This window comes from Macaca nemestrina, chromosome 1 (assembly GCF_043159975.1).
Source record: "Macaca nemestrina isolate mMacNem1 chromosome 1, mMacNem.hap1, whole genome shotgun sequence".
Classification (NCBI taxonomy): Eukaryota; Metazoa; Chordata; class Mammalia; order Primates; family Cercopithecidae; genus Macaca; species Macaca nemestrina.
In genome coordinates, this window is record NC_092125.1 from 221,008,686 (window position 1) to 221,026,402 (window position 17,717).

Below are 17,717 nucleotides of genomic sequence, written 5' to 3' on the forward strand. Positions count from 1 at the left end.
TCTGGGCATGGTGGCGCGCACTTGTAATCCCAGCTGGTAGGGAGGCTGAGGCAGGAGAATCGCTTGAACCCAGTATTTGGAAGTTGGAGTGAGCCGAGATCACACTACTGCACCCCAGCCTGGGCAACAGAGTGAGATTCCGTTTCTAAATAAATAAATAAATAATAGACTTTGTTAAGAGCAATTTGAGGTTTATGGAAAATTCAGCAGACAGTAAAGGTTTCCCTTTACTCCTGACCCTGCAATTTCCCCTATTTTAACATCTTACATTAATATGTCACCTCTGTACCGTAAACACCTAAGTACTATCTATAGTATATATACTCTATATATATGCTGTATATATTCATATATATATTACTATGCCACATACTATTTAGTATATACTAATACATATGCGTATATATATTAGTATGCCACATCTGTACCATATATTGCATAAACCAATGTGACCGTGATTATTCACTGAAGCCCACAGCAAGTTTACATGAGGGTCCACTCTGTGTTGCATATTCCATGGGTTTTGACAAGTGGATTATGTCATGTCATCCTTCCCAATCATAGAATCACACAGAATAGTTTTACTGCCCCTAAAAATCTCTGTGTCCCGCTCATTCATTCCTCTCCCCTCCCTCCTCAACCCCTGGTGACCACTGATCTTTTCGCTGCCTCTAGCTTTGCCTTTTCCAGAATGTCGTATCATTTAAAATTGCTCTTTCGTATGCCTTCTGGCGTTCACTTTATAACCTTTTATTTTAGTATAACACTGTAAACCAAAAGGTATCTGAGACAGGTCTCAGTGAATTTAGAAAGTGTATTTTAGCAAGGTTCAGGATGTGTCTGTGACACAGCCTCAGGATGTCCTGACGACATGGGCCTAAGGTGGTCGGGGCATAGCTTGGTTTTATACATTTTAGGAAGACATGAGACATCGTCAATATATGTTAGATGTACACTGGTTCGGTCCAGAAAGGTGGGACAATTCGAAGTGGGGAGGGGGCCTCCAGGTCATAGGTAAGTAAGAGACAAACAGTTTCATTCTTTCAAGTTTCTGATTAGTCTTTTGCTGAATGTGCAATTTATAGGAATAGTCACTTATGCCACAGTCTGTCTGAGTGAAAGAGTAGGTTAAAGGAAGCAATCAGATGGGCATTTGTCTCATATGAACAGAGAGATGACTCTGAGCTCTGCCTGCCCTTTGTCCACAGAGAATTTTGTTGTGGGCAAATTGTGAGGGAGGTATGTAGCTTTTTTCTTTTCTTTTTAAATCTTGTAGCTTTTTTTTTTTTTTTTTTCCCGAGACAGAGTCTCACTCTGTCGCCCAGGCTGCAGTGCAGTGGCATGATCTCGGCTCCCTGCAACCTCTGCCTCTCAGGTTCAAGTGATTCTCCTGCTTCAGCTTCCCAAGTAGCCAGGATTATAGGCATGTGCTACCATGCCTGGCTAATTTTTGTATTTTTAGTAGAGACGGGGTTTCTCCGTGCTGGCCAGGCTGATCTCCAACTCCTGCCCTCAGGTAATCCGCCTGCTTCGGCCTCCCAAAGTGCTGGGATTATAGGCATGAGCCACCGAGCCCGGCCAATCTTTGTAGCTATCTTATTTAGGAACAGAATGGGAGGCAGGTTCACCCTACACAGTTCCCAGCTTGACTTTTCCCTTTGGCTTAGTGATTTGGGTGAGATTTATTTTTCTTTCACAATACACATACGGAAAGCGTGCATACCTCCTGCAGGCAACCTCCCGTGGGTCGCACTGTGGTCTGGAAGGCCGCACACAGCTCCAGTCCTGCTGCCTCTCTGCCTTACATAACTGCCCGCTCTCCTTATCTCTTCAGGCTGGGGCCGTAAGACCACCCCGCCCACTGGCCTGAGCCCTGGGGTACCGCAGTATCCCTGTTGACTTTCTAAATCCAGTACACACCTTTGTAACCAGCCCCTTTGTTAGACTCTGTTCAAATAATCCTGTTTGAGTGGGCCATGCCGGGATCCTGACAAAGGAAGCAAATTCCTGTAGATTTCTGAGCAAGGAGCAACGGAAAAGGATGCTCTGGGTTGAATTGTGTCTCCCTGTCACCCCCAAGTTCATACCTGGAAGTCTTAACCCTAAATACTTCAGAATGTGACCTGATCCTATTTCTGTTGTTTAGAAATAGGATCATCCGGCCAGGCACGGTGGCTTATGCCTGTGATCCCAGCACTCTGGGAAGCTGGGACGGGTGGATCACTTGAGGTCAGGAGTTTGAGACCAGCCTGGCCAACATGGTGAAACCCCATCTCTACTAAAAGTACAAAAATTAGCCGGGTGTGGTGGCAGGCACCTGTAATCCCGGCTACTTGGGAGGTGGAGGCAGGAGAATTGCTTGAACTTGGGAGGCGGAGGTTGCATAGTGAGCTGAGATCATGCCACTGCACTCCAGCCTGGGCAATAGAGTGAGACTAGTGAGACTCTGTCTCAAAAAAGCAAACAAACAAACAAAAAATGCAATAGGATCACCGTTGCAGATGTTAGTCTGAACTCAGTATGACTGGTATCCTTATAAAAAGGGGCAATTTGGACAGACATAGCGACCGACACGCACACCGGGAGAATGCCATGTGAAGAGGAAGGCAGAGGTGGAGGTGTTATACCTACAAACTAAGGAAAGCCGGAGATTCCCAGCAAACCACCGGAGCCAGTGGGGAGGCCGGGAACAGATTCTTCCTACAGCCCTTGGAGGGAACCAGCGCTGCCGATGCCTTCATCTCAGATGTTCAACCTGCAGAATTCTGAGACAAGCATTTCTGTTGTATAAGCCACCCAGTTGGTGGTATTGCATTGCAGCCACCCCAGGAGACACCTGCAGGGTATAATGCTAACAGCTCATGTATCAGAGGCAGGGAGTGGTTTACAGCCTCCAGAATGGGTTCAGCCCTCAGGTTTTGTTTGTTTGTTTGTTTTTGAGTCTTGCTTCGTCACCCAGGCTGGAGTGCAGTGGCACAATTTTGGCTCACTGCAACCTCCACCTCCCAGGTTCAAGGGATTCTCCTGCCTCAGCCTTCCGAATAGCTGAGACTATAGGTGCGCACCACCACACCTGGCTAATTTTTATATTTTTAGTAGAGACATGGTGTCACCATGTTCGGGCTGGTCTTGAACTCCTGATCTTGTGATCTGCCCACGTCGGCCTCCCAAAGTGCTGGGATTACAGATGTGAGCCACCATGCCCTGCCTCTCAGCCCTCAGATTTTATAATATCCAAATAAGTTGCTTTCCTTGGTTTGCATGTGGGGAAATAAGCACTAAAACACAAACTGGGCTCTTTTTTTATTTTTATTTTTTGGTTGGGGGTCCTCTCTGCTTCCTGCCCCAGAGCAGGCTCCTCCCCTGGCTTCATTTTGTCAATTATCTGCTCGATTCCAGGCGCTGAGCTGAAAACTCTTGGACTGAGTGGCCTGATAGAAATAGAATGCAAGCTGCAGAGATAATTCCAGATGTTCCAGCAGCCATATTTAAAACAGAAAAATGAGCAGATGAGATGATCTTGGATATTTTATTTAATCCAGCATATCCAAAATGTCTTTTTGTGTGTATATGTGATGGAGTTTTGCACTCTTGTTGCCCAGGCTGGAGTGCAGTGGTGCAATCTCGTCTCATGGCAACCTCTGCCTCCAGGCTTCAAGCGATTCTCCTGCCTCAGCCTCCTGAGTAGCTGGGATTACAGGCAAGTGCCACCACACCCAGCTAATTTTGTAGTTTTAGTAGAGACGGGGTTTCTCTGTATTGGTCAGGCTGGTCTCAGGTGATCTGCCCTTCTCGGCCTCCCAAAGTGCTGGGATTACAGGCATCGGCCCAAATGCTCGGCCCAAAATGTGATTTCAACTTGTAATCAATAGAAAAATTAATCATGAGCTATTTTTCCTTTTTTTTTTTTTTTTATATGAAGTCTTCAGAATCACTCCAGTTTATGTGGAGCAATTCCCCCAGAGAGGAAGCCAAGGTGGTCACCAGCCAAGAAGTGGCAGAGCTGAGGTGTGACTCCAGGATCTTTGTTGCTAACCATTTTGTGGCCCCTGAAATCTCACGTCAGAAACTAGAGTCTCTTAGCCATGAGCTTCCACTCTTGCTTCAGGCTAAGAACCAAACTCAGTGAGTGTTCCTGAGTCAGAACCCTGACTTGGAGGGAGGTAAATCAAAGGTAACTTGACCATATTAGTGGAAACCAGAGTGGATTAAACACGTGTTAAAAACAAATTTGACTTCTACCTTCTCCTATGAGAGCTTTTTCTGGAGCAGTGACCCCTCCCTGCTTGTCAGATATCAAGTCATGTTCCTCCTCGGCTCAGAGCTCTCCAGGGGCTCCCGTATCATGAAGAGCAGAAGTAAAAGTCCTTCCAGCGGCTCACAAGGCCTCCTGTGATCTGTCCTCCTCCTAGTTCCTTTCTGATCAAATTTCTTGCTCTTCTCCCTTCATTCATGCTGGTCTGGGCACCCCAGATTCCTTGTCATTCCCGAAGCTCATCAGGTACTTCCTTACCTCAGGGCCTTTGCACCTGCTACTTCCTCTGCCAGGATGACCTCCCTCTGGGTGTCAGCATGACTAGGCCCCTCCCTCCTCTCAGACCCTTTCTCAAATGCCACCTTATCCCTGAGCCGCAGCCCCATTGCACCCTGTACCCCACTGCCTCTGGCTCTCCTTCCCTGTCCCCCTGCTCCTCTTCTTTCTGTTGCACCAGTCCCTATGGGTCATATTATACATTTTACTCATTTACCCATCATCTGTTTCACTTAGTTATAGCCACAAGAGCATGGCCTTGTCTGTTCTGTTCAGTGTTTTAGCCACGGTGCTAGGACCACGCTTGCAGGTGTTCCATACGTATGCGTTGAAGGGATGAATAACATGGTGGGTGGATGCTGAGCCAAGGCAAAGGGAGGAGAAATGGAGAGGAATAGGCCTCCAGGACTGTCCCTTGCTGAGAGAAGCCAGTATGGTCAACTGGTTCTTGCTGGAGTGTTAGCAACTTGAGGCTTAACCAGAGATAAATGCAGTAAAGACAGAAGGGGGCTGAGTGAGGTGGCTCACGCCTGTAATCCCAGCACTTGGGAGCCTGAGGCGGGAGGATTGCTTGAGCCCAGGAGTTTGAGACCAGCCTAGGAAACATAGTGAAACCCCATCTCTACAAAACAAAATTTTAAAAAATAGCTAGGTTTGGTGGCACACACCTGTAGTCCCAGCTACTTGGGAAGCTGAGGCAAGAGGATCACTTGAGGCCAGGATTGTTTGAGGTTACAGTGAGCTAGGATCTTGCCACTGCACCCCAGCCTGGGTGACAGAACGAGACTCTCTCTTTCTCTTTCTCTCTCTCCATTATATATATATAATATATATAATATATGTATATATAATCATATGTAATTTATACATATGATATATATAATGTATATATTATATATTATATATAATATTATATATAATATTATATATATATCTGATAAGCACTGTTGATCATTGAGGCATGAGTCTGTATAGACTCTCAGACATGGTGATGCTTGGATAGGGGTGTTCGGAGAGTAGGAAGGTTGAGGCCCCCAGACCCCTTCTAATCACAATTTGTAAGCCGTTACCTGGGTTTCCAGTTCATTATAAAATGTCAGACACTCTTTGTATTCGGAGAGTAAGACTGTGCTGATACAGGACAATTGATGTTCAACTCTCAAGAGTAGAGACTTGGAAGAACATAATGCCTGTCTACAGGCGCCTGAGGGGCTGTCACTGAACACCAGAGACTTGTTCTGACCTCAGAAGATGGGCCCATGATTGGGAGCTACGGGGAAACAGAATTCGATGTACCATAATGAGAACTGTCTAACCGCATTAGGGCTCTGAAAATGGGCTGCCTTTGGGAGGTAATGAGGTTGCCATCACTAGGGGCATTCGAGCAGAGTCCAGATGACCACTTTTTAGTGGTGCTGCAAGGAGCATCACGTATCAGGTAGGATTTCTGCCCAGGGTGCTTGAGTCCTGTGATTCTTTCTGGGGTTCCTATTCTGGTTCTGCTGGCCAAAGGAGTAGGTCTTGAAGGAGGGTCCAGGGTGCTTATAAACCAGTGACTGTGCCTCCTTTGATACCCAGAGCAGTCACTCCTCTTCCCTCCCTCCCCGTCTCCACCACGTTCCTTTCTGAACCTAAATAGACAGAGCCCTTAAGCCTGCAGCAGAGGACATGCAAAGCTCCCAGCCTCTTGCACGTCTCAGGTCTCATTCTGCTCACACCGGATCCTTGTCAGAAATTGGATCACCCACCAGCAACCAGAATCGGCTTCTAAATATGTATCACGTACATCTAGTTTATGTTCAGCTACCCTTGAGCCAGAATACTGACCTTCTACAGCTCTTCCTGTGGACCTGTGCAGCCTGGGCTCCCAGACACACTGGGGCTATCCCACCGTGTATGTCACCAGCTCATCCTCATTCTTTCCTTCATGAATATTTGTCTTGCGTCTGCTCCATGCTTCAGAGAGACTGCTTCCAGGATCTTTGTCCCTGATTCTTCTGTGGTCTCAAATCGCATAGCAGAAACTTGTATCCCCACCCCCTTGTGTCCATGGCTCCTGCTTTAGGCTGAGAGCCAAACTTAGCTTCCCTGCTTCAGAACCTGGCCTCGTAGGGGCTAAACCAAAGGTGACCTGAACATATAAGCAGAAACCAGAGCAGACCAAACACCTGCCGAAAGCAAATTTAAGTCCAGCTGCCTAGGACATAGCGAGGCCGACCATGGCTCTGCCCTCGTGGAGCCAACATTCCAGAAGACACATGTGTAGACTGTAGGGTCACGTAACCTGCCTTTCTTCATTTTCAGGTAGGAAACCACAGCTCAGAGAGACCAAGTGACTTGCACAAAGTCACACAGCGAACTAGTGAGAAGCCGAGGCAAGAGCCAAGCCCCCCAGTTCCTGGTTCAGCACTGCTCCCCTCATATTGCATGGCACCCCTTAGAGGGATAGATACATCACAGTGGCTAGGAACACAGACTTTTGATTTTGATCCATCATCGTTTAAATTCAGTGCCTTTATTTACCAGCTGTGTGAGCCTGGGCAAACTGCTTCACCGCTATGTGCTTCAGTTTTTTTATGTATAAAAAGTGAACAAAAATAGTCACAAGGCCGGGTGCAGTGGCTCACGCCTGTAATCCCAGCACTTTGGAAACCAAAGTTTGGGAGGCCGAGGTGGGCGGATTACAAGGTCAGGAGATGGAGACCATCCTGGCTAACACAGTGAAACCCCGTGTTACAAAAAAATTAGCCCGGCGTAGTGGCTACAAAAAATACAAAAAAATTAGCTCGGCGTAGTGGCTAGCGCCTATAGTCCCAACTACTTGGGAGGCTGAGGCAGGAGAATGGCGTGAACCCAGGAGGCGGAGCTTGCAGTGAGCCGAGATTGCGCCACTGCACTCCAGCCTGGGCGACAGAGCGAGACTCCGTCTCAAAAAAAAAAAAAATTCACAAATCTACCATGAGGGCCAGAGAGAGAATCCCTGTAAAAAGCCTACCACATTATATAGCAAGGAAGAAATGAAAAATAAATAAATAAATAAAGTCTAGCACAGTGCCTGGCACACAGAGCACATCAATGCCACTGTTATTGTCACTGCAGTCAGTCAGTGTTAACACTCAAAGGACCCAGTTCCTGAGGCTCACACTGAGCCACAGATGTGTCTCAATGACGAACTGCTGAACATGGGTGGAACTGAGAGTGCGGACACCTGGCTCCTGGGCTCAGCTCTGCCACTGACTCACTGTGTGACCTAGGGGTACGTGTGAGTTTCTTATTACTGCTGGAACAAACGACCACGTTGTAGGGCTTCTAATGACACAAACCTGTTATCTTCCAGTTCTGGAGGTCAGATGTCCAAAATGCGTCTTTTTTTTTTCTTTTTTTTTTTTTGAGATGGAGTCTCCCTCTGTTGCCCAGGCTGGAGTGCAGTGGCGCCATCTCAGCTCACTGCAACCTCTGCCTCCTGGGTTCAAGTGATTCTCCTGCCTCAACTTCCCGATTAGCTGGGATTACAGGAGCGCGCCACCACGCCTAGCTAATTTTTGTATTTTTAGTAGATACGGGGTTTCACCATGTTGGGCAGGCTGGTCTCGAAGTCCTGACCTTGTGGTCTACCCACCTCAGCTTCCCAAAATGCAGGGATTACAGGCATGAGCCACTGTGCCCAGCCCAAAATGTGTCTTACAGGCTAAAATCACAATGTCTGTGTCCTTTTGCCTTTCCAGGTTACAGGGTGCCGGCACCCCCCGGCTCTTGGGCACCTCCCCGTGACCTCTCTTTACATCGGCATATCTCTTTCTCCCACTCTGATCCTCCTGCCTCCCTCTTATAAGGACCCTCGTGATTCTATCAGGACTGCCTGCAAATCCAGGATCATCCCCCAATCCCAAGAACCTTAATCTAATCACATTGGCAAAGCCTCTTCTGCCTTGCAAGGCAGCATATTCACAGATTCTGAGGATTAGCATGTGGACGACTTAGAGGGTCGGTCTGTATCTCCTCCAGGGAAGTAACCTCACTGCTGTGTCCCCACCTGTGACAGTAGAAGGTCAGATAATGGTGACGTCTCCTCCACCTGTGTAGCTCATTTCTCATGAAACCTCCCCTTGTCCACCCCAAAGGCCCCACCTCGAGGTCACTTCCCCTACCACAACTCTGGCCCTGGTGACAGCAGTTGCTGCAGTATTGAACCCCGCTAAGACCACCAGGTGCAGATATCTGCTGCTGGGAACCTAGGTCTACCATGGCCCTTGCTGCTAGAAAAATTATATATACAGAAACAAAACAAAAAAAAAAAAGCAACTTGATTTCCGACTTGCCAGGAAAATCGGAATTACTTTTATTGGTAAATAGTTTTGCAGCTATTTGAAGCGTAGAGAGCACTTCGTGAGCTGAGGCTGAGATGCTGGCATTCACAGGAAGATATCCCTGGAGTAACTCACACACAGCACAGACACAGAGGGAGAATCCCCATCCCAGGGACAGCGTGGCTCCCAGGGAACTCCCAAGAGACACAGGCCTCACGTGGTCAGAGGTTAGGCCTGGGTCAGAGGAGAGAGGGGAGTGGCAGAGCAGAGATGCGTTACATCTTTGTGATACAATTGTGAACGCTATGTTATGTTGGCTTGAGATCTGCTGGGTCTACAGAGGCGCCAGTCAAACAGGTCCTGGATGAGTAAGAGAAGAATTCATAGAGTTTCAGGGCTGGGTAATAGTATGTTTTTTAAAAGTGCCCCCCCGCTTTTTTTTTTTTTTTTTTTTTTTTGAGATGAAGTCTCGCTCTGTCGACCAGGCTGGAGTGCAGTGGTGCGATGTCTGCTCACTGCAACCTCCACCTTTCAGGTTCAAGCGATTCTCCTGCCTCAGCCTCCCGAACAGCTGGGATTACAGGCACCTGCCACTACCACGCCCGGCTAATTTTTGTATTTTTAGTAGAGATGGGGTTTCGCCATGTTGGCCAGGCTGGTCTTAAACTCCTGACTTCAGGTGATCCACCTGCCTCAGCCTCCCAAAGTGCTGGGAATACAAGCGTGAGCCACCGCACCCGGCCAAAAGTGCTTTTTATAAGAATGAAAATTTTCTCTATTTTTTACATTATATTTTTCCTCCTATTAAATGTAAAAACAACATATTGTCTATCCATGAAATGGATTATTGTGCAGCCTTAAAAAGCAAGGGAATTCTGACATGTACTACAACATGGATGAACCTTGAGGACATTATTCTACGTGAAATTAATCACAAAAGGACAAATATTGTATGATTTCACTTCTATGCAGTACCTAGAATAGTCAAACTCATAGAAGAGAAAGTAGAATAATATTTGCCTGTGCCTGGGAGGAGGGGGAATGGGGAGTTAGTGTTTAATGTGGACAGACTTTCAGTTTGGGAAGATGGAAGGAGTTCTGGAGGTGGATGGTGGTGATGATTGCACAACGATGTGAATGTAACAACGCTAGAGAAACTCTCCACCTGAAAATGGCTAAGATTTGGCTGGGTGCTGGGGCTCACGCCTGTAATCCCAGCACTTTAGGAGGCTGAGGTGGGTGGATCACCTGAGGTCAGGAGTTCGAGACCAGCCTGGCCAGCATGATGAAACCCCGTCTCTGCTAAAAATACAAAAATTAGCTGGGCATGGTGGCACACACCTGTAATCTCAGCTACTCTGGAGGCTGAGGCAGGAGAATCACTTGAACCTGGGAGGCAGAGGTTGCAGTGAGCCGAGATGTCACCACTGCACTCCAACCTGAGTGACAGGGCGAGACTCCGTCTAAAAAAAAAAAAAAAAGAAAATAGCTAAGATTTAAATATATCATCTTAGCCATTTTCAAGTGGACAGTTTGTTTCTCTAGCATGAAGCTACCTTCACATTGTTGTGTTATAAATTTTACCACAATTAAAATTATTTTGGGGGCCGGGCATGGTGGCTCATGCCTATAATCCCAGCACTTTGAGAGGCCGAGGCGGGCAGTTCACGAGGTCAGGAGATCGAGACCATCCTGGTTAACACGGTGAAACCCTGTTTCTACTAAAAATACAAAAAATTAGCCGGGCGTGGTGGCAGGTGCTTGTAGTCCCAGCTACTCTTGAGGCTGAGGCAGGAGAATGGCGTGAACCCGGGAGGCGGAGCTTGCAGTGAGCCGAGATTGCGCCACTGCACTGCAGCCTGGGCGACAGAGCAAGACTCTGTCTCAACAACAACAACAACAACAAAAATTTGTTTTGGCCAACCTGGGCAACATGGCTAAACCCTGTCTCTACAAATAAATACAAAAAATTAGCCAGGAGTCACACATGACTGTCATCCCAGTCACTCAGGAGGCTGAGGTGGGAGGATCGCCTGAGCCCAAGAGGTTGAGGCTGCAGTGAGCTGAGATCATGCCACTGCACTCCAGCCTGGGCGACAGAGTAAGATCCTGTCTAAAAAATGAAAAATAAAAATTTTTGAACTGGATTTAAAAAATACCCCAAGGCAGGGCATCTCACACTCAGCACATCTGCTGTGTGAGTGAGGCTGGCTACTTCTGTGTTGTGGGTGCTGTCTTGTGCAGTATGGGATGTTCCATGGCATCCTTGCCTTCCACCTTCCAGATGCTACTGGTGCCCCACCCAGGGTGACAACCAAAAATGTCTCCAGACATCGACAAATCCCCCTGATGGGCAAGATCACCCCCAGCGGAGAACCAATGCCCTGAAGGGTTGTTGGACAAAGGGGTTGAATGGTAACTGGGAAGTACTCATTGTAGTTCCTGATAAATAGCAGGAGTTTCTAGAAATGTTACTTCCCATTAGGATGCCTGCTTGACAGTGTCATGGGAGGGGACGCACACCCCTGCATATCCTGAGACACATAACACGTCTCTGCTTCCAGCGTGCCGGTGAGCCCACCATTACAGATGAACTTGGGACCATGGAGACTTTAGAAGGGCAGGCCTGGGAGGGAGCCACAGTGGGTGCCTGACCATCCAGAGGCCGTGTGGAGCTCTGAGCACCATGACAGCCTATGGGAGGTACGAGACTCATGGACCATTCCTGGATTTCCTCACACTGCCTAACCAGAAGGTTCTCTCTAACCAGATCATCTGTAGTCACCAGACACAGGTTAGTTCCCTAGTACTCAGCCTAGGGCTCAACTCATAGGAAGTGTTTATTTTGGATGATGGAGCGGGTGGGGGTGGGGGTGGACATGGGGAGGTGATGGGAGCAGCAGTGGCAGGGATGGTCGAGATGACAGGGGTGATTGTGACATCAGTGGGAATAGTGGAAACTCTTGCTTCCTTCCCAAGAATATAATTATCTATAAGGCCAGGTGCAGTGGCTCATGCCTATAATCCCAGCACTTTAGGAGGTCGAGGCAGGCAGATCACTTGAGGTCAGGAGTTCAAGACCAGCCGGGCCAACATGGTGAAACCCCATCTCTACTAAAAATACAAAAATTAGCCAGGCATGGTGGCAGGTGCCTGTAATTCCAGCTACTCAGGAGGCTGAGGCAGGAGAATGGCTTTAACCCGAGAGGCAGAGGTTACGGTGAGTAAAGGTTGCACCAATGCATGCCAGCCTGGGCGACAGAGCGAGACTCTGTCTCAAAAACAAACAAAGAAAATTCTATGATCATCCTCTGCTCATTTATTACCAGGGGAAGGACAGATTATAAAAATCACATGAACGGTCAGTCGGTTTTCCTTGCTTATGTGTGTGACTGATGTCAGGGTTTTAAGATGAGGGGTGGGACTCAGGCTAGCGTGTGGCATTCAGACACAGGTCACACCCCTGGTGCAGGGTCCCCGTTACTGCACTGCCCCTTCTACAGGACACACTCTGTGGAGCCAGGACAAGCCAGGGTGAACCCTTGACCCAAAGCTGCAGATGCAGCTTCCTCTTAGCAAAATCAGCTTATTACTCAATCAGACGAAGTGTCTGCGGTGGAGGCGAGATGGGAGTTTAATTGGGAATTTTTGCCCGATGCCACTGTCGATATTTAATGAAAGTGGTGGTGGAGAACACAGGTCAGCACTATCAGAAATTAGAGCTGGTGTTCCTGGCACCCGTGTCCCCAGGAGAGGAGCAAGCCCTGCGGTCCCCTCTCAGCTGCCTCCTTACGAATAATATTTTTCTGCGGCTTGAAGCAGCTGCAGCAGCGACTGTAGCACGTGCAGCTTCCCCAGATGCTCAGGGCGAATTAAGGACCTGGTGCCTGGGCAGAGCACTACACAGGGAGTCAGGAGACCTGGGTTCCAGTCTAGACTCCAAGTGACCTTAGACAAATTGCCCAAGTTCTCTGGGCCTCTCATCTGTAAAATAAGGGAGAGGGGTAGGGAGGGAGGGGAAGTGAGAGATACCAAAGGTGGCTTCAGATCCTCTATGATACTGTGAAACCAAGGCTGGCTGTGGCCTGAAAGGCCAAAAAGCCGCTGTTATTTCCTGGGCCTTTGGGATTGGAGTTCCTGGAGGCTGGCAGGGAGGGCAGGGGAAGGTATTCTACCAGCATAGGCTGGGCTCTCTTAGCCAGGGAGGGAAGGCAGAAGAGAGTGACGGGGAGTAGTAAGCTCTTGCCAAGAGCAGAGGGACCAATGCCCAGTGGTCCCTGGAGAACCTTCCATGTTGGTCCTTCCTCTAGGCCATGGGAGGAAGAACCTGCCTTCCCTGAAGTTGTAGCTGCAGTAATGGCTGCAGGATATTTTATTGTGTAGATGAGCCACGATTTACTCAGTCCCGGGAGGTTTCCAGTTTTCTCTCCTAGAAGCAATGCTGCTGTGAACAGCCTTGCCCACATTCTTCATGATTTCCCCAAGACACATTCCCACAAGTTGAAGTTTGTGGAAATGGGTGGGGTTGGGTGGGCTGGATCCACCGTATTTCTCTCCAATTCCCCCTTTGCACGACGGCCTCTCACCTTGGGAAGACTTGCAAAGCTCATGTCACAGCTCCTGGGCAGGCAGTTCACAGAAGGACACATCCAAGTTTCCACTAAGCACGTAATACAACGTTCAGCTCTCCTGATAACCAGATAAATGCAAACCAAATCAACAATATACCCTTTCATGGCTTATCAGATTGATAAAGATGAAAGAGTGACAAAATCCAGTGTTGGCACAAGTTCAAGGACTCACCCACAACCTTCAACTTGTGGGAAAGTATCTTAGGGAAATAATTAAGAATGTGTTCAGCCAGGCGCGGTGGCTCATGCCTGTAATCCCAGCACTTTGGGAGGCCGAGGCGGGCAGATCACGAGGTCAGGAGTTCAAGACCAGCCTGGCCAACATGGTAAAACCCTGTCTCTACTAAATATACAAAAATTAGCCAGGCATGGTGGCAAGTCCCTGTAATTCCAGCTGCTCAGGAGCTGAGGCAGGAGAATTGCTTGAACCCGGGAGGCGGAGGTTGCAGTGAGCTGAGATCCCACCACCACTGCACTCCAGCCTAGGTGACAGAGCAGGACTCCGTCTCAGAAAAAAGAAAAAAAAATGTGTGCAAGGCTGTTCATAGCAGCATTAGTTCTAAGAGAGAAAACTGGAAACATGCTGGGGTTGGGTAAGTAAATCATGGCTCATCTACACAGTAAAATACCCTGCAGCCATTAAAAATGATATAATTATATTTGTTGAATGGAAAGATGTTCCCAGTATGGTTATCCGACAGAGTGGTGGAGTATATTTCTACTTGGTAGTTTTATGTACATACATACACACACCACACACACACACACACACACACACACACACACACACACACACACAGTCTAGAAAGGTATAAGCCAAGTGTTAACTGTTTTTTTTTTAATTCTACCTTCTCTTTGATTGTTTTTATTGTCTCAGTATATATGTGAGCTTTGCCTAATAAGTGGAGTTAGGAAAACAAAAATATATTTTTAATGACAAAAAGTGCTTACCAGAGCCTGTTGTTAATCTGAGTTACGCAGTTCCCAGGAGGCCAGACGAGGGGAAAGGCCCTGAGAGATCCTCTGGCTGCAGGCCTGTTTGTTGGCAAGGGGCCGGTCCGGTGCAAGAGATTAATCTCAGTCTAACATCCGCTGTGTCACTGTCTATTTCTGGAGAATGGCAGCTCCTCACCCTCTCCAGCTCAGGTGTCAGCTGCTGGGGAGAAGGCATCACTCAAGGGGAGGGAGTCCAGACAGGTGGTGACAGGCAGGCCACCGAGCCGCCCTGCACAAGGGAGATGCCTGTCTCTTCTGAATGTGCCCTGGAAGAGAAGGAAGTCGTGGTTATAAGGGGAGGGTGCTGCGGACCCTGTTCTGCCTAGGCCGGAATGAGATGGAGCCCACTTTGGTTTCAGTGGGTTGGAGGTAGACCCATCACAAGACGAAAGGTAGGAGGTCAACTTCCCACTAGTTGAGCCTGCCCATTGTGGGGAGGTGAGCCGCATGACTCCCGCTGCCTGCCGAAGCCCTCGTGTTTTATAGAACAGCAGGACCCAGTTAAATGATCTGTGGCTGTGGGACAAAGGCTGACAGTTAGGACAGGAGCCCAACTCGTTCTTGAATTCCATTGTCCTAGAATCCATCGGTTGGGTGTCTTGAGCATAAACAGAAGCCAACTCTGTCTAATGTAGGGAGGGAAGGAATTTGTTGCAGGGATGTCAGATAGTTCACAGAACTGAAAAGAAGCCTGGAGAGGCAGGCTCAGAAGAGAATGGGGTAGCTCTGCAGGTGGAGAATGCAGAACGAATGGACAGTTTCTCCAGGGCGGGGCTGCTGGCTGGACTGAACGGGTTCCAGCCTTCTATTCAGTCAATCCACCCAAGACTCACTGTCCTGGGACAGACAGACTCTGGCTCAGTGTGGGTTGGGTACCAACCTCTATGCCAGGAGAGGGCCACACATTTTAAGAAAGTTAAGCTAGGTGCAGTGGCTCACACCTGTAATCCCAGCACTTTAGGAGGTTGAGGCAGGTGGATCACTTGAGTCTGGGAGTTCAAGACCAGCCTGGGCAACATGGCGAAATCTCGTCTCTACTAAAAATACAAAAATTAGCCCGGTGTGGTTGCGCGTGCCTGTAGCCCCAGTTACTTGAGAGACTGAGGTGGGAAGATTGGTTGAACCCAGGAGGTGGAGGTTGCAGTGAGCCATGACCATGCCGCTGCACTCCAGCCTGGGTGACAGAGTGAGACCCTGTCTCAAAAAAAAGAAAAAGAAAGAAAGAAAGATGGAAGGAAGGAAGGAAGGAAGGAAGGAAGGAAAGGAAGGAAGGAAGGGCACCAAGACATATTTAATGGGTGAGAAGTGATTGCCCCAAAAGAAGTTGGGAATTTGCCTCAGGAGAGATGAAGGGGGAGAAGCCAGGGGGCAACAGGTGGCTATGAAATATGTGATACCTATAGTGGGTTGAACTGCATCCCCTGAAAAGGCTTGTCCAAGTCCTAAGCCTTGGCGCCTATGAATGTGACCTGTTTTTGGAAAAAGGGTCTTTACAAATGTAATTAAATGAAGGATCTGGAGATGAGGTCATCCTGGATTGAGGGTAGGACTGTCCCAAATCCAATGGCAGATGTCCTTGTAAGGGAAAGGCAGAGGGAGACTTGCAAATTGGAGACTCAGAGCAGAGGCCGTGTGGAGACAGAGGGAGAGGCAGGCATAAGCCAAAGGATGTCAAGAACCACCAGAAGAGTTTGAGACCAGCCTGGCCAACATGATGAAACCCCATCTCTACTAAAAATACAAAAATTAGCTGGGCGTGGTGGCAGGCACCTGTAATCCCACCTACTCGGGAGGCTGAGGCAGGAGAATCGCTTGAACCCGGGAGGCAAAGGTTGCAGTGAGCTTAGATTGCACCACTGCACTCTCAGCCTGGGGACACAGCGAGACTCCATCTCAAAAAAAAAAAAAAAAAAGAGGAACCACCAGAAGCTGGAGGAGTCCAGGAAGGATTCTCCCCAGAGCCTTCGGAGGGAGCCCAGCCTGGCTGACACCTTGATTTCAGAATCCTGGCCTCTAAAACTATGAGATAATAAATTTGTTTTAAGCCCCTCAGTTTGTGGTAATTTGTAACAGCAGCCCAAAAAACAAACACAGCATTCAACCCTCCTAGAATGACCTTTTAGTGCTCTTTGCCCTGAGTACTCCAGGCTCAGGCCACCAATGGAGGTAGCATGGGCCCCAAACCAGGTTGACAAGACATTGTGCAGCTTTGGCATCATTATAGGACCCTCTGGGTCTTAGTGTCCTGGCAATAACTTGTGCAAGCATTCTTCTTCTTTTTTTTTAAGACGAGGTTTTGCTTTTGTTGCCTAGGCTGGAGTACAGTGGCGCAGTCTCGGCTCATCACAACCTCTGCCTCTCGGGTTCAAGCGATTCTCCTGTCTCAGCCACCTGAGTAGTTGGGATTACAGGCATGCACCATCATGCCTGGCTAATTTTGTATTTTTGGGTATTTTTGGTAGAGACGGGGTTTCTCTATGTTGGTCAGGCTGGTCTTGAACTCCTGACCTCAAGTGATCTGCCTGCCTCAGCCTCCCAAAGTGCTGGGATTACAGGTGTGAGCCACTGCGCCCGGCCTGTGCAAGCATTCTTAAGGCAACAGGAAAGGGTACTGGCTAACTGCATAGGCACTAGAGTGAGATCACCTGATTCTAGATCTTGGCTCTTCCATTCTTAGCTGGATAACCTCAAGCAGGTAACATAACTGTTCAGTTTGCTTATCTGCAAACCAGGATCCTCCCAGGACCAGCCGCAGAATTTGTTTTGTAGACGAAAGGCGTGCAGGCAATGCAGGGTGCTTAGAAGAATATCTGGCCTATGGTGAGGCTGCAGGAGAGGCTGGCTGATGCATCTCCACTCTGTTTCCAAAGATCAATGAGAATTTCCGCCTCCCAAGAGAGGAAAGCATGAAAACATACACAGCTTCTCTCTCCTCCAGAGAGTTGCAAGTTACCTGCTGGTGAATTTGGGGAAAAGAACTTTTGTCCTGGAAGGCAGGGGCCTGTGCCGGTCCAGCACCATCGGCCACTGGGGATCCACCTGTCTGATAGGGGAGCTGGCTTCAGAACTCCTTTGTGGCCACACATCTAAGCCATGTTCTCTGATCCTGTCTTTATTCATAGGTTGATTCAAAAATATCATTTACAAGTTCTAGTCCTAGGTATACAGCAGGGAACAAAACAAAATGCTGGACCTCACATAGCCGACCTGGGGGTGGGGGAGGAGCAGGGAGGCAGAAAATAAATACCTACG

The 17,717-nt window shown here is 48.3% G+C and overlaps 1 protein-coding gene and 1 long non-coding RNA gene across 3 annotated transcripts in view; one reads left to right on the forward strand and one right to left on the reverse strand.

Moving 5' to 3' along the window:
• Positions 1-17,717, forward strand: part of LOC105473195 (leucine rich repeat containing 38) — a 72,253-nt gene that overhangs the window by 13,794 nt on the left and 40,742 nt on the right. The gene's annotated exons all lie outside the window — the stretch shown is intronic.
• Positions 8,836-14,874, reverse strand: LOC105473194 (uncharacterized). Its single transcript, XR_982106.3, has 3 exons — positions 14,421-14,874; positions 13,425-13,527; positions 8,836-9,198 (listed from the first exon to the last, which is right to left on the reverse strand). It is a non-coding gene; the product is annotated as an uncharacterized lncRNA (long non-coding RNA).